The sequence below is a fragment of the Typopeltis vanoorti genome, chromosome 13, assembly GCF_054136105.1.
Source record: "Typopeltis vanoorti isolate ZY-2024b chromosome 13, IOZ_Tvanoo_1.0, whole genome shotgun sequence".
NCBI lineage: Eukaryota > Metazoa > Arthropoda > Arachnida > Uropygi > Thelyphonidae > Typopeltis > Typopeltis vanoorti.
Window position 1 is genome coordinate 57,633,639 of NC_143561.1, and position 17,620 is coordinate 57,651,258.

At 33.1% G+C, this 17,620-nt stretch overlaps 1 protein-coding gene across 4 annotated transcripts in view; it reads right to left on the reverse strand.

Moving 5' to 3' along the window:
* The window catches only part of LOC150100184 (uncharacterized), a 251,258-nt gene that overhangs the window by 108,272 nt on the left and 125,366 nt on the right, over positions 1-17,620 (reverse strand). The window contains exon 1 of one of the 4 annotated variants that reach the window (XM_090403027.1): positions 2,909-3,041. The exons of the other annotated variants lie outside the window; for them this stretch is intronic. The gene's annotated coding sequence lies outside the window, so the exon portion shown is untranslated. Of the gene's footprint in view, positions 1-2,908; positions 3,042-17,620 lie in introns of those variants that run through there. 4 annotated transcript variants of the gene reach the window in all.

Consider the following 17,620-nt stretch of genomic DNA (forward strand, 5'->3'; position numbering starts at 1 on the left):
CACCAACTGCAAAATGAAATGTCAACTATTGATATTGATTTGAATACCCTCCTGCCATGATCAGAGCTTTAATAGCTCAATAACACCTTATCCCTACACTGTCCTCTACAGATAACGGGGAAGATGAAAAGCATTCTTGCTTCGCCTCTTTAAGCCAGTCCTTATAAGGAATCGCGTACCAAAGCCACGCCTATATTATAATATTATATTATAATATTCTAAATATAACGAATCTGTGATATATTGATATTTGTCTTTGAAAGAAGTGTCCAAAGATTTAGGTTCAATATCAGTGTATCATTTATAGGTTCTGAATACTTTTGCTTTCATTAAAAAAAATGAAATTAAATAGATGTTATTGATATCTTAATGGTTTAGAAAAAACAAATGGGTGTACTAGGAAAGTGGCTGTATGCTGAATTCTTTCCTTATTATTAGTAATAATAAAATATCATTATTAATAATAATATTAATTATAATTATTAATTTATTTAATAATAATAATATCATTATTAATAAAATGGTTTAATGTTAATCAAAGAATTGGGGATAAACAACGAAGTTTGAACAGGAAAAACTGTTTTTTTTAGATATTTTTTTCTCTTCTCAGATCAAGTGATATTTGGAGAAACTGAAGAAATCTGTAAAAAGCTGAAAATAAATTTAATAATGAACCAATATAATAAGTCAATTTCTCATTTAAAAAACTGAAAAATATATGCGAAACAAAATAGCAAAATAGTTACAAACCACAAAATAACTGAACAAATTAATAAGTTTAATTATTTGAGCTATACTATCATTTACGTTGCAATGAAGATTTGGATGTCCTAGTAGATATTCAGATTATATTATATATGATAATAAATATCTTATTAGATTTTTATTTATCGGATTATATATCCAGACGTTAACAAAAGCCTCAACGGAAACGATGTAATAAACATAAACAACTCAATTAAATTAGATATTTTATTTAATTTATATTTATTTTATTAAAAATATTAGTTCTTAAAAGAACTGGGAGATGGACAGAGTCCTTGACTCTTTATCCCGTCATCTGAATGAAGAAAATCTGTGTGGATGAGGTGTTATTGAGCTAAAAGCTCTAGTCATGGCTGGGTAACGGCAATAGCCGAGCCTCAGTTAAAACTTCATTGACTACAGCATTGCCATTCGTTACCACGGAAGTCCTAAAAAGGACTTTTCTCCAATTTCCTACTCCAGCCTCTATTAAAAATAGTAGTCCTTATAAGGACTGGCTTAAAGGGGCAAAGCGAGAATGCTTTTCATCTTCCCCGTTATCTGTAGAGGACAGTGTAGGGATAAGGTGTTATTGAGCTATTAAAGCTCTGATCATGACAGGAGGGTAACAGCAATAGCCGAGCCTCAGTTAGGACGTCATTGGCTACAGCATTGCCATTCATTACCCTCCAAGGGTATTCCACCAACCATATATTTTGAGCTATTAAAGCTCTGATCATGACAGGAGGGTAACATCAATAGCCGAGCCTCAGTTAGGACTTCATTGGCTACAGCATTGCCATTCATTACCCTCCAAGAGTATTCCACCAACCACATATTTTGAGCTATTAAAGCTCTGATCATGACAGGAGGGTAACATCAATAGCCGAGCCTCAGTTAGGACTTCATTGGCTACAGCATTGCCATTCATTACCCTCCAAGGGTATTCCACCAACCATATACAGTATACAATACATATATACCTAAATATAGTAGTTCTTATAGTTCTTATAAGAACTGGGCGATGGACTGAGTCCTTGACTCTTTATCCCGTTATCTGAATGAAGAAAATCTGTGTGGATGGAGTGTTATTGAGCTAAAAAGCTCTAGTCATGGCTGGGTAACGGCAATAGCCGAGCCTCAGTTAAAACTTCATTGGTTACAGCATTGCTATTTGTTACCCTGGAAGTCCTCAAAAGGACTTTTCTTCTATTCGTCCCTAAATATAAATATAGTAGTCCTTATCCTTATAAGGACTGGCTTAAAGGGGTGAAGCAAGAATGCTTTTCATCTTCCCCGTTATCTGTAGAGGACAGTGTAGGGATAAGGTGTTATTAAGCAATTAAAGCTCTGATCATGGCAGGAGGGTAACAGCAATAGTCGAGCCTCAGTTAGGACTTCATTGGCTACAGCATTGCCATCCATTACCCTCCAAGGGTGATAAATATAGTAGAAAAAGCATTAGAGAAATTTCTACTATATAAATATAGTAGTCCTTATCCTTATAAGGACTGGCTAAAAGGGGGGGAGCAAGAATGCTTTTCATCTTCCCCGTTATCTGTAGAGGACAGTGTAGGGATAAGGTGTTATTAAGCAATTAAAGCTCTGATCATGGCAGGAAGGTAACAGCAATAGCCGAGCCTCAGTTAGAACTTCATTGGCTACAGCATTGCCATCCATCACCCTCCAAGGGTATTGCGGAATTCAAGTACCGCTATCATATAAATATAGTAGAAATTTCTTTTGCTAGAAAAATTTAAAATTCCCAATAAATTTAGCATTAATAATATATCCGTTTGTATAATATATACAAACATCAAAAAGGTATATTATTAATGCTAAATTTATTGGGAATTTTAAATTTTTCTTGCAAATATTTTCTATTAAATAAAATACTTTTACAGATAACATATAATTATATTCTTAATTATCTTTAAATAAAGAAAATAAAATAAAATTTGTTTTAACGTGCTACTTATAATGATACGTTCAGATAGTATCACTCAAGATTGTAGATCTTTCACAGATATATTGTGGTACAATATTTTTTGTGTTTACTGTGAACGGAATTTTCTAAAATACTTTGAAAAATAAAATAAAATCCAAACAAAAATTGAAAGGGAAAGGTGAGTGCTTGGCTAAAGGAATGAAGAATATGGATTACGATCGTGTCAAGGCAGCTGTGATGTCATCGAATCCTCCCCGGATGTCATTCAAAATAATTTACGTATCAGTATTCATCGATAGGTGTAAAATTAACTAGGTGGTGCTGTTATCGTGTATTAAAGCACTTTGGCGATTGGTTCTTGTATAATTCCATTAGCAGGTGTAGTTCGATTTCTCCAGTTCTGAAATTAAATAAAAAACATATTAAATTTTATTTGTTGCTTTCTTTTTATTTCAGTTCCTTATATTATGTTATGTAACGCGTAATATTCAGTTAGCAGAGGCTCCATTCGTTGAGATAGAATGACATTCCAAACGATAATAAATAATTCATGTGGGACAAGTATACAGTTATAAAATTCTGAATATAATAAACATTGATGTTACCGAAGAAGTATAAATTATTTATGTTTTTATTCAAATTAGCGTTAGCCATAATCGGAATTATTCAGTGGCGTCACTTTTTTTTTTCTTAACCAACAAAATGGTCTGTTCAAAGGGGTTTTGTCAACGATGGAATGTTCTAATGACCTTCCTGTTTTTAAGGCTTAACCTTTAATTATGACCATCTTATTTATATTCAAGATTAGGTATTTCTAAGAGCAGGTGTTACATGTAAAGTGGCCTCGTAAGAATAAAGTGTACTATTTAATGAAAGGTTTTTCACAAAAATGGATTTTTTAGCAAGTTTTTTGTTTATTTTATGGGATCGGATCACTCAAGCGAAATATTTTAGCAAAATGGCTTGTTTTAGTATTTTAAGCTTTTTTAAATAACGTAGGTAAAAACAAAAGGTTACATGCAAACATATTATTACATAATCGGTTATGGATAAGAGCCTCGATGCATAAAACTTGAAATTGGCGATATCCTTCTTATTTTTAGATGAAACTTTAGATTATGTTAGCTATAATTTTAAAAAGTTGTCTCATCTGAATATGTTAAAATACATTCACAGATTCCTGATTCACATTAAAAATATCGTTCCTTTAGCAGTAATCGATTGGCAAGAATCTATTTAGCTATTTAGTCTCATTAGAAGATAATTAATAATAATCTGAAATATTTTTTTAACCATTTACAGATTTCAGCATTAGCACTAATTGATCTCTTAAGCTGAACGAATTAAAATGGAAATAAACACAGAAAAATGAGCTTTTACACTATAAAAAACTTGAAATGAGCTTTTACACTATAAAAAACTCATTGCGTTAATATAAAAGACTAAACAAAGTTTAAATATAAATTCCAAATATAACAAACAAAAATAATACTAGCGATTTAAATATTTATATATGAATTTTAAGAAAATCAAAAACAGAAAAAGTGTGAATATCGGTACAATGCTATTTTAATAAAGAAAGATCTTTCACATTTTGGGAAAAAAATTACTGATTTAAAAAGTCCTTTTTTTTTTTTTTTTAAACTTAGATTGCACCACATCCCAGGTACCAGATAACCAGCCGGCCCTGCTTGGTTGAGTTGTTAATGTACCCGCTCTCCAACCGATAGACTGCAGGAAAATGTCTGTATTTCGTCTCTAGAGCAAGGTATGTTAAAAATAAAATAAATAAAATGATTAAAAATTCTTTAGTTTGCCCGCGGTATTGATGTCTTATAAAAAATAATGGCATTATTATAGCACAGAACTTGCTTCACCTTTGCCATGTTTTGTCCTGCAATGTACTATTTAAAAACGCTATTAAAAAAAAAAAAAACGGTTCTATTTATTCAATAAAAGAGTAGACAGCATTCTCGTAGTCCTAACTTTTTGGAAATCTGTAGACAGCTGTGTCTGTCTCACAGTATAGCCGACAGTTGAGTATACATACCTAAAGCGTGTTGGTCAGCAGACATTTCCTAACACTAACTGTATTTATTTTAATGCACTCGTGCGTTTGTTATACAGTCAATTTTTGTTGAGTTGTAGGATTAAAAATCAGGGTTTTTCCATTGCGAAAAACTCCATCTCTGGAATCGAACCTATAAATAAATCTTTCTTCTGTGGAAGACTTTTCTACTGTTTTGTAAATAATTTTATTTTATGCTTAAAAGATGAATCCTGGCATTAATAATAACACAGTTCTTTCAAGGTATATATTCCTGAGTAATCTTGTCTGATTGGTTAAGGTATCCGCTCTCCAATGAACAGGCCCACGTTCGAATCCCGCCGTAGGCATGGATGTATGTGATTGTCTTTAGGAGTAGATGAATTTCATCGCTTGGTATGAGACCAATCCCGTTTACTAGAGGCCTGAAGTGGTTTGAAAAGTCTCCATGTTTGATCTAGATAGCAGAGTTTCTGGACTATGTAAAAAAAAAAAAAAATTCTTACCCTATCCACGATACCAATGTACTATAAGCGTGCACAAAAAAAAACCTTTCATAAAAAATGATTAGATTAAGATAATAAATATATTTATTTATCCATACCCCATGTTCGCGTGTTATTTGTCCTAATATCTACAAAAAGAAGTATCAAAAAAATGAAAATGAATTCCAACAGCAAATACATAAAAGAATTTATTTTTTATTTCTTATTTCAAGAATATATCTTTTGAAATCTAAAAGGTGTATGAAATTATGAGGATTATTTGAATGCAATTAAAAATATCTTTAAATTATTTTTAACTAATTTTCATTATATTAAAGGTGCAACATATTTTTAGATAAAAAAACTTAGTGATTATAAAAATGAAATAAATACTCAGAATTTTGTAGAAAGTAGATCTTCAGTTCTTTGGGAGGAAAAAGTTCTGTATGCAGATCTGTAATGAGACTATTTAGTGAATTTCTGCTCTTTCGACTTATTTAATATGGAAGTATGAACTTTAAACTGTAAGAGTGTCCCAGTTCTACTTTCATACACAGGATTATTTAGGGTTATTTAAAGTGAATTCCAAGTCGGCTATGAACAGAGTGTATGGTATGTGTCAACTGAATGCGATGTTCAGCTCATTTATCTGTTTTTGTGGGACGAAAAAACTGCAGTTTCTGAAAAAAAAAAGTGCCACTTCTGTCAGATATATAAGCTGATTTCATTCCTAGAAGATATTTTTCTTTTTCATTATATAACAGAAGTAAATAATGACACGCATGCATTGTACTTATCTATTATATTCTTTATATATTTTAAAAACATCGAATCGTTAGGCTTTCTTCATATTATGAATGTTTTCGGATATCTTACTATTAAATATATTTTTAAATCTTACGTTGATAGTACTGACACAGTAACCTGATTACAGTATCCAGATATGATCTTATCAAAGACTTGATTTCTTATTCCTACAAGTTAGTGTACTTTTTCAACATTGCAGTTATCCCATGATCTTAACCATCACAGCAATGTCGCCTCTAAACTTTAATTCATTAGCTATTTGATGAAGCTACATCAGGTCTGTACTTTCATCAGCCACTTGCAGCAAACTCTCATTAATATAATCCTCAGCCTGCTGCCTCAGTCCAAAATGCATAAACATGCACTAAGAAACATTAACTTACATCCATTAGCATTTATTCATAAAAGTAGTTTGTTCAAGTCAGCCTGCAAGGATTCTGTGTTAGAAATTCCGTTCATCACCAGACCCAGCTTTGCACCATCACAATAATATATTTGATTATAATAAAACTCATTATTGTACATTAATTATAAAATAATCTTATATAATAAATCACATGATAAGATACTGTAATAATATAATAATCTCGTCCCTTGCATATTAGGCTCAGTGGTCTATCACGCTAGGTGATTTGGCTTCTTAGAAACCTGGTTAATACATATGACAAGAGACGGTTAAGCTTATCTGCTATGTCTGCAAATTGAGTGTGTTTTCTGGGTGGTTTCCCTATTTCAAGGGATTAAAAAACTCCGGGTTTTCCCATCGCAGTATAAGACCGGCTAACTCGCTTTAACTTGAAAAGCACGGATAAAAAGATTCTTCGGATCCTAGATAGAATTCAAACTCGGTTTTTCCAACCGACGGGCATGGTTGATACCGATAACACACACACACACATACACACACACACACCAAAGATAATTATATATTATGTTCTGCTTAAACATTATTTAATCCAAATATTAGATGAAAGCACTACAAAAAAAATTTAATATAACTTTTTAAAGCCTGTTTATGTATTTTTTTTACTTACATTACTAAATTATATGAAATAATTATAAATTATTTGTTGATTAAAATTATGAATCATAAAATTAATTAAGTCAGATCAGAATGAAACCGAGGCATTCTTTGAGAGGCATTAAAAAAAATTGTTCTTGTTCAATATCTAAAGAGTAGAGTAAGAAATGAACCCCCCCCCACACACACAAAAAAAAACCTAAATGAAAAGTAAGACTAATACTAACGGGTAGTTTCGCTGGACTTAAACTTATTCATCACTGCCATGGATGCTAATATCATTTATTACTAACGCACTGACTATTCGTCACTAACGTCACGTGCCTAACATAAGTTCATACCCATGTGCATGAAGTCATAGGCGAGAAGACACAAGAAATAAGACAAGTCTCATTGACTGCGTTATTGTTGATTTCATGCTGATTCAGGACACGACAGTACACCGAAGATTTAAAATAGGAAGTGATCCCATTGAGTTTTGAGCAGGATGAAAATAAATTTTTATCGAAAATAAAAATACATACAAAAGTTTTAAAAACGTGAGCAGCTTTCTGAGGTGAACTTACAGACTCAAATATAAAACTGTTATTTAATGGTTTGTAAATAAAAATCGCATCTTGGAGACAGTGTCTGTTGACCAGCTCACACATTAAAGAAAGAGAAACACAAGCGGAATCAGACATAATAAAGGGAACATAAAAACAGCAGATAAAAATATTCTGAATGTCCGGAACAATCATTTTGAAGAACTGTAAAACGAAGTAATGGTATAATATATATAGAAAGAATACAAAAATCATCCTTGAGTGTTCCAAGTACTTATGCAAGCACACACGAGAAGCGGTTAATGAAAAAAACTGTGGAAGAGAAAATTAGAGAAGAACAAAATGGATCAAATATGTTGTCTAGCAACCACACATTCTTAGTCTCCGAGAGTGTTGTGAGCAGAACTGGTCTCATTTTGGTCACTTAAATAGAATGGGGGGGGGGGGGGTATTAATAAAATAAAAAATTAAAATAATTAATTTCTTTTTCCTTAGTGGGAGACCTAACAAATAAGCGACCAGCATGGAAGAGAGCTGGTGATAATGAAAGTTCGATTGTATTGGGGCTATGAAACCGATATATTCATTGAGAGTACATATCAGAAAATTATGGTTGCGACTATCGCAGCAAATCAAAATGGGGACTTCCCCCCAATATTTCAAAATGTTATAGTATTAGTACTTTTTATGTGAATTCTACTAACGAAGGGCTGTTAGCCTCTAGTAGATCAATATTAGGCACGAGTGGGCTAAGTGGTGATAATCCCGGAACTATTGCTCTGGAAACCAGAACGTGGAACATTTTTTTTTCAAGCTACCTCAGCAAATCCGATAAGCCAGGTGATCGTTTCATATCTGGCGATGAAATTCATCAACCACCAAAAGATAACTACATGGTGGACTTGAACCCACAGCCTGTTGAAGAGCGGATATGCTTATTTATTCTGACAATAGCGGCAAACTTCTTTTAATACATCATATAATTAAAAAAAAAGGATAAAATATTCATTCCTCATGATGTTTTCGAAACGAAATAAGTTTTTATAAAAGCGATATTTCCTTATTTTTTGGAATAGGAATACACCAGTCATCATTTCCCCTCCAAACTGAACTAAAACTTAGAATACCCAGTTTATTCATATTTTCACTCCCCCCCCCCCCACTCGTGCACAACCCTTTCTTTCAACGTGCGAATGGATATTAATTCGTACCCAGCATGTTTACCCAGCATGTGAACTAATCCTTCACTGTTAAATAACTTTTTTAAATAGAAAAAGTACAATGACATGAAGGTGAATAAACTAAAAAGAATTCTTGGAAAGTAGTAGCATTCAAATTTACTTTTCCTGGCCACAAACCGAAATATCCACACAAAAAAAAAAAAAAACGCTTCGTGTATAAGTGAAAGAGAGAACGAGAGTTCAGATATGCAATTTCAACCAATTCAAATTAGTGAAAGAACAGTTAAAATGTTATGTTTTTAGTTGAAATAACTTTGCACAGCTTTGGCTGCATTTAGAAGAACAACTCGTTCGGATTTCAATACTACGATTATAACTAACTTATAAACCACTGTAGTCTGATACCGGGGCTAAATAAGCGATGACAACTTATAAGACTCTAGATAAAGATTTCTAGAACCTCCTAACTGCATTGAACATATGCTATAAGTTTCCATGTCATGAGTGGGTAATTGACACAAAGATACTCATCATGTATTACAATGCCTTAAAAAACATCTTAAAACATCCGTACTAATTCTTCTTTATCTAAGTACTTTCAAAGATGAAGTAAGTGAAGGCTCAGACCAATTTGAAGAAAACAGATGAGTTCAAAACATGACTGTCAGATCAATGACTTACAAAGCATCAGTAGCGCAATACCAAGACAACTCGCAGCAAAGTGGATCAAACTTTGCTGGCTATATCTAAAAACAGCAGAGTAGGAAATGAATACGAGGCATGTGAAAATATTTAGGAAAATCTGGAGAAATGAGCAAAGCTAATAAAAACGGGTAAATATCTGCTGGATTTCTGTTCAGGACAGACATGAAATAGTCATTAAATACCATGTTCTAGGATAAAATATCCACAAATTCACATGGAGATAAGAAATAAGAAGAGCCTCATTGGCTATGTTAATGTTGATAACAATATCTTCAGTTGATTCAGCACAGAGGATTTGAAAGAGGACGTGATCACCATTTAGTTTTGAGCAGTATTCTTCTTTCTTTCTTTCACTACACGTTATTCCCGCAAAAATGTGCAAGAAAGTTTTAAAACGAATCAAATCAAAGTGCAGCAGTTTTTTAGGGGATGAACTGTTGACTTATACAAATAATTATTCAACAAAAAATGAAAGAAAACATTTGGTAAAACAAGAATCAAACCTTCAAAAGTCAGTGGCAGACTATGAAGAAAGAATCGATTGATTCAGCCAGAGAGGAAAAGATAAAAAAAAGTTACAGCTATTGGTGGATTAAGGAAATTTAAAGAGGCGGTCATGGAAAAGAAGAAAAGGTAACGAAAGTGCCTAGCAAGTAATTTCGAAATTACTTGCTAGGAAACTAAAATTGAGTGTGAGAATTACGTAGGGATTTCTCTACTGAATATTAAAGGTAAGATTTATGCATGCATACCTTGATAAGAGTCACAAGAAATGAAATATCCTCAAGAATAGTCTTCAGTAGCTTTCTTTATAATGATTCATTTAAGTATTTTTAGTTTAATTACATTTTTTTGCCTTTTCCGGCATGTATTTCTATAGTTTTTGGACAAACTGCTTTTTAACACAATTCTCCATTTCTGCAGTGGTTGAATGTCACAAATTCTCTTCAATACTTGGGAAATGAGCGACAAAATACATATTTTAACAAAAAATAACAAAGATTGCACCTCTTTATGTTGAAAATCTCGCAGATGTTTTCAAATTGCTCGCAACTCCCCAAAAGAAGCCTCCAAAAGTTTGGTCACGTATTGCAGAGTCGCTAAGAGTTTTCAAAATATCTCATCCCCTCTTATATTATCTCGTCATAAGCACATAAAGCGTCATCTGGAAAAGCGATTACCTCTTTCAATTCATTAATAGAGTCTACAGTGTGTCCACAGCTGACAACATAACCGAATGAAGCTATCAACAGAAGTGGTTCAGATCCCTACAGGTGTCCCTTTACTAACTCTTCACTCCCCCCCAGTAAACTTAAGGTTGGTCTTTCATTAATAACTACTCAATGTCAACGTTCAAAAAGCTAGACTGTCCCGTGAATTTACATTTCAGATAAGATGTGCGGATGAGAGAAGAGAGAAGGGGGGGGGGGTAGGAAGGTCTCGTGTCAAGACGAGCTTGCCCCAAGCTGTGCTCGCCATAAACACGCAAGAAGACAGCTCCTCCTTTTGAGAAGAGAGATCTCTAGGCATACGCTACATCAAGACACGCAACAATTGGGAAGGAGGGGATTGGAGGATGGGGGGGGTTTCAAGGACAGATGACACATCTTCGGTGTCGCCAAAGTGAACAGGTTGTCTTCTCCCCGTAGAACGGTGGCTGGAAGTAAGCAATAAATCGTTGGACACTCTTGGAATGTTGCGCTACCACTGAGGAGCGAAGCTACTAGCGGACACACACACACACACACACGGTAAATCGATTATTAGAATACTTACAATAAAAAAAACTAGAAAGAGGTTACAGAAGTGATCAAGTGGTGAGCTTTTTTAAAAGATGCAAAAAACTTCATACGAATTGTTTTATTTTTATTTGGAATCGTTCTCTCTATTCGTGCTATGAGACCCAAACGATCGACCGCATCATTGCAAAAACAGTTTAAAATATTAATAATCTCTGTCATGTTAGAAGCAAGTTATGCTCGCTTTTAATCTCTAACCAACGATACTGAAATGAACATTAAACGCGAGCGTACTTTGCTTCCAAAATCACAGAGCGATTATTAGGCCTAGTTAAAATGATGTTAAGGCAACAAAGGTCATAACCACGTATAATATATCTGTGAATTGCTTTTATTCTTCTGCTACTTTGTTTTGTTGGATGAAATGACTCACGTTTCTTGAAAAGCCCTTATAAAGATCCCTCAAATTCCGAAAGGAATTTGAACCAGGATTTTTCCAAGAAAACGATATAGTTGTATAGTATTGCTAACAGCAGTGTTAAGATAAAAATTCCTGCTTGCTTTGTTAAATAATCCTAAGCCTTCCTCATTTATATATTATTTTTTGTAACACCCCCGAATAGGGCAGGAGATTGCAAAAAAATTTTGAATTATTTGCTTTAAAATTTTGATTTTTTTTCTCTCGCTAATCTGATGTTAAATAGTACTGGAATAAAATTAATAAAACGAATTTAAAATTATTAAATAGGATTATAATTTGTCGCTGATAATAAAAAGCAGAAGTTTTTCTTTATAAATTCATTATATGTATAAAATGATATGTTTTTATCCGCATTATTTAAAAAGAAGTATTTTAACGTTGTATTTTTTAGAATGAAAACAGAAAGATTACCAAAACAAGCCTTAAAGTACAAGCCATTAGGAAAAAGAAAACCAAGACGTTCTCTTAAAAGATTCAACGATGACTTCTAAGGCCGGAACAGGCCATGCTAGGCCTTGATACGCATGATGATGATGATGTGATGATTTTTTAGTCTTCAGTTCTGACTAAATGACTTCCCTGGTATAATTTTTTCTGAGTTTGTTTTTTATGCCATTGTGCCCAACGCTTGTCTTATTAGATGAGTGTTGCAACAAAGTTGCAAATAATTACAGTGGAATGTACTTTCTACCTTCATTTGTGTGACTAATGTCTATCATTAATGTCGATTACAGCTCTTTAAAATTCTAGACTTTGTTAAGACAAAATTCTTCTCATATGGGGGGGAAAAATCAAACAAGGCTTGTCGGATAATAACACTACCAGTGGTGAACGTTTTATCTTAGCGCGTTCTAAACATTGTAAAGATGAAACACACATTAAGGATCGAGGCATTAGCCATACAAATAAACTGAACACAACAAAACGTTTAATGGAAAATACGGTGCATGTATGCTAATGATATGCAAATTATATTCACGTTTCGATTGGCATAGTTTTTAAAGTGAACTCATCTTTAGGTGACAATCCACAATCTATTTTGTAGATCATTTCTACGAGCCTCCTCAGCAATAAAGTCCGTTGATTGGAAAGATCTGGGTTCGATTCCCGTCACATGTGTGAGAGGAATGTAAAAGCTGAGTTGACTAGTCTCATACGAGGTGGATATTTTTTCTCCGAGCGCAACTCAAGTTTTTAATCCAGTTTCAACCAATACAAATAAACAAATTAAATATGGAAAAGTACCTACTACTATGGATTTCGTAGCCTTACATCATTATACGCCTTAATCAATAAATTCAAAATTCATTTAATAATTATTAGTCTTTGTTTCACTGCTTGTGCTTTAACAAAAACCGGTGTATTCAAAACAGAGCTGTGAAGCCAGTTAAACACTAACGGGTATTAATAAATCCTCCGTTAGGATTTTCTTCTTTATTTTAAGTAGTATAATACCGACTGAACTTGTTGAATAAACTATATGAGATATCATCATAATATCGTCATCTTTAAGGAACTTAGTTTTTATATTAAGTTCCCACTTTCTTTCCTTCGTTTAGTTTCCATTTTATTTTATTTTTTACAACAGCCCTACTTACTATAAGTCCCAAGACCTATGACACGACAACAAAGTGTATGAGAATTTGTCAAGCATTCTGAGGGAAGTTTTAAATGCGCCATCCCAATTTTGAGAACCGTATTCTAAGGTTGGGTAGATTTGAGCTTTATAAAAAGTGTCAGGAGTAGTGTAGGAGAGAAGTACTGAAAAGAATACCAAGTTTATTGGAGGCTGTCAAAAGTGAGAGAGAGAGAGAGGAATGTTTTTTTTTTTTTCTTCTAGACTCTTCTAGAATTTATTCCGCTTCCAGAAGACCAAAGAAATCCCATTCAGAGAGAAGACATGGACAATTTATTATTATTATTCCTCCTCCTTACTCCTCAGATAAGCTCTGCAAAGCTTCGAGGAAGAAATCAGAAATGCCTCACAAAGAAAGAATATAATACATTATACAGAAAAAAAGAAAAGAAAAAAAAATCGGTACGAATTTCATTGTTACAAAAAAGTACGCAATGTATGTATCACATGTAATTTAAATATGTAATCATAAATTTTAAATAAAAATTATTATTATTAAAAAAATTATTATTATTATTATGACAGAACCAAATCTATGTAGAGGTGAAAGTTTTTTAACAGTTATTTATTTCAGATCTCAGCTACATAAAAATAGCGTGTTTTAATTTCTCAATTCATCGCGTGAAATAATTCTGCATAAACTGCATTCTGTGTACTTGACAGGTTAAGCATATTTCAAAACTCAAGTACAAAAGCATTCAACGTACCATTCTGAATTTCATATAACGGCACATTACTAAAATGATTATTTTTATATCACAAAAAAAAGATGCTTATTAAGCTTTTATACATATACGTGGTCTGTTTTCAAAAACTTCCGGACATAATTTATTTAAAATATATACAAATGCTTCCCCCTTTCCAACATATTTTCCCCCACATTTGGAAGCGTCTGTGATCAACTGTGATTCCTACTTCACAGGCTAGCTCTCGAACAGTAATTCGCCGATTGTTGATGACTTTTTCGCGAGCTACCAAATCGTGGGTGCGGGATGTCGATTGTCGTTCAGAGCGAGGGTCATCATCATTCGAAGTTTGACCATCTTTAACCCTTTTAAACCAATAGAATGTGGCTTTGGCAACTCACAGAGTTATCTCCGAAAGATGTTTGAAGCATTTGATAAGTTTCTGCAGCTTTTTTTTTTTTTTTTTTGCAAATTTTAAGGCAAAACTCGATGCATAATACACTGTTTATAAATTCCTGACATCAAGAGACACTCAAAAAAAAAAAAAAAAAAGTATTTATTTATCAGAGCATTGCGGGTGACAGATAACACAGTGATGGCTTCTGACTTATTTCGTCATGTTACGACATGTCTATCTACATATCTTCTTACAAAACAATATTCTACCTTACCCAGTTTCTTTATAATAATAATTGTCCCGATATGATCAAATATCAGTGGCGTTTGGTCTCTGATATTTGATCATATCAGAGACCAAACGCCACTTCCTGTTGTCTGTCAATCAATTTCCCACCCACCCACCTACCTCACTAGATGATCATCATTACCTATCGGGTACATTTCAATCAGCATACCTTCATGTGTAATCTTTCAAAGGCTTTCCTAAAATCCAAATAAATCACATCAGAACCATTACTTCGGTCTCTTTCCCTCTTCATAAAAAATAATCAGGTGTGTCAAACACGTTCTCCCACTTAACGAAACCAATACTGTGCCCTGCTCAACAATTGATTCCACTTGTTAAGAAAATCGTGGATATTATTCTTGATTATTTTTTTCATTACTTTGCCCATGACACTAAAAGAGTTACTAGTTTATAATTTCCACTGTATATGATGACCCACTGTTATGAATTGGAATAACCCTTACAAAATAACTTATCACTTAGTAATAACTTATCTTTGCAATGAGTTTTCAATAATCCCACATTAAAAGGGATTTTGCTCTCTAATTTTGTTGAACGCAAGTACGAGTAGTTATTTTTTCTAGCTCAAAAATTTTCATATTTAATAATCAATGCACTTTTATTTAAGTGCAGCTGTTATATGTACAATTATTGCTAAATGATTAGCTATAGAACTATTACGTGAGTTTAAATCACACGTAATGCTCTGGATGCAGAAATGATGGATTTTTTTTTACCTTGGTTATCATTTATTTGGCTTTTTTTAAGTAGATAATTTCTTAGCACCTTCTCTTCTATTAAATGGAATACAAAAAAGGAAGATAAAGTCTTTCACAGGAAATCTGGATCACCAATTCCCGAATATGTGTGTGTTTGTGTGTGTGTGTGTATATATATATATATATATATATATATATATATATGCTTACAGTCCTTATAAGGACTGGCTTAAAGGGGAAGCAAGAATGCTTTTCATCTTCCCCGTTATCTGTGGAGGACAGTGTAGGGATAAGGTGTTATTGAACTATTAAAGCTCTGATCATGGCAGAAGGGTAACAGCAATAGCCGAGCCTCAGTTGGAACTTCACTGGCTACAGCATTGCAATCCATTACCCTCCAAGGGTAATAATCACCGCATCTCACCAGTCGATTCAATCTCCCTATATATATATATATATATATATATATATAATTTTAAAAAAATATTTTATCAGAGTTTCCGTTTCTTTAATATGGGAATTATGAATAAATATATTTCTCTACTTTATTTTTCACTATTAAGTCATAACTTTAAAGACCGAAATACAACTTCAATTATGTAGGAGGCAGTATGATTTTCTCTCTCTGTATCTCTGTGAAACTCGAAATTTTCCTTCTGCAAACAGACTAATCAACCAGAGAACACAGAATAAATGAACAAAAATACTATATAGTGAGTGGTAGATGGTACAGTGAAAACAGAGCATTGTGCAGTGTAGTATAGACGGTGGCTGGTGTAGTATGTGTGATAAAGTAGAATAGCCTCCCACGAAGAGTCCTCAGACGGCACTGATAAAGTGTCATGTGATGATGATGATGATAATAATAATAATAATATCCGAATCGTACCTGTCTGAAAAGCCCATATTTCTGCAGCCAGCCAATTGAAATTAAAATTACGAGTATGGATCGGATCCACATTATTCTGCAATAATACTTTTGCAGACTATTGACTACCTACAAAATTCATGTTTGAGATACTATAGCTTTAGATTATGGCTGAAAGATGTTAACTCACCCCTTCAAATCAAAGAACTCTCTCTCTCTCTCCAATTTTGGTAGTTACAATGGTGTGGTGCAAAATTACGTTTTTTCTTATAATTATAAGTCCATTATAATTATATAATTATTATTACAATCTAAATAGTAGTGAGATAATGAGACTGTATAATACCTGTGTATGCATGTGGTGACCTCGATAACATTAAACCGGCAAAAGAAAGACTGAGGAAGACTAGAAGAACTTTTTTTTTTTTTTTTTGGTTAGTTGTGTTTTATAATTGCATTGCTCGTATTGTTCAACGAGATATGAATAACATCTGTGGCAAATTTTCAGTGCTAATATAATTATGAATTCGTTATAATTGTTTTTACAGTTGTAAAAACAATTATAAAATATAACACAGATTGCATTAAAATTGAAGTAAAAAAAACAATTTCTGAAGGCTAATAAAATAACAGAATATTTAAATTGAAACATACGGAAAAATAAAGATCTAAAATTAGCAGTCCAACCAATACTGACTTATGCATGTGAAAGAAGTATAGAAATATATTAGAATGAAAAACATGACAGATAAATAAGTGGAAATAAAAACATTAAAATAAATTAATTAAACAAAATTTGACAAATTAAAAAATGAAAAGATTTATGTAGAATGTCAATTGTAATTCATAAACGAATGGATGAAAAAAAGAATATTAAAATAAACCAATCTCTTGCTAACTTGGAAATCAAATATAAAAAAAGAGAAGTTGATACAGACTATTTGCGAAATTGAAAAGTACTTTTTAGGACTTCCCGGGTAACAAATCGTAATGCTGTAGCCAATGAAGTTTTAACTGAGGCTCGGCTATTGCTGTTACCCAGCCATGACTAGAGCTTTTTAACTCAATAACATCTCATCCACACAGATTTACTTCATTCAGATGACGGGATAAAGAGTCAAGGACTCAGTCCATCGCCCAGTTCTTATAAGAACAGACTATTTGCGGTGATTATAGTGGTCTCTGAAAGTCCTTTTTAGGACTTCCAGGGCAACAAATGGCAATGCTGAACCAAGGAAGTTAACTGAGGTTCGGCTGTTGCTGTTATCCTGGGTGATGAGTTTTTGAGTTCGCTCTCTTAAGGTTTTTGCCTTAAGGGAGCAC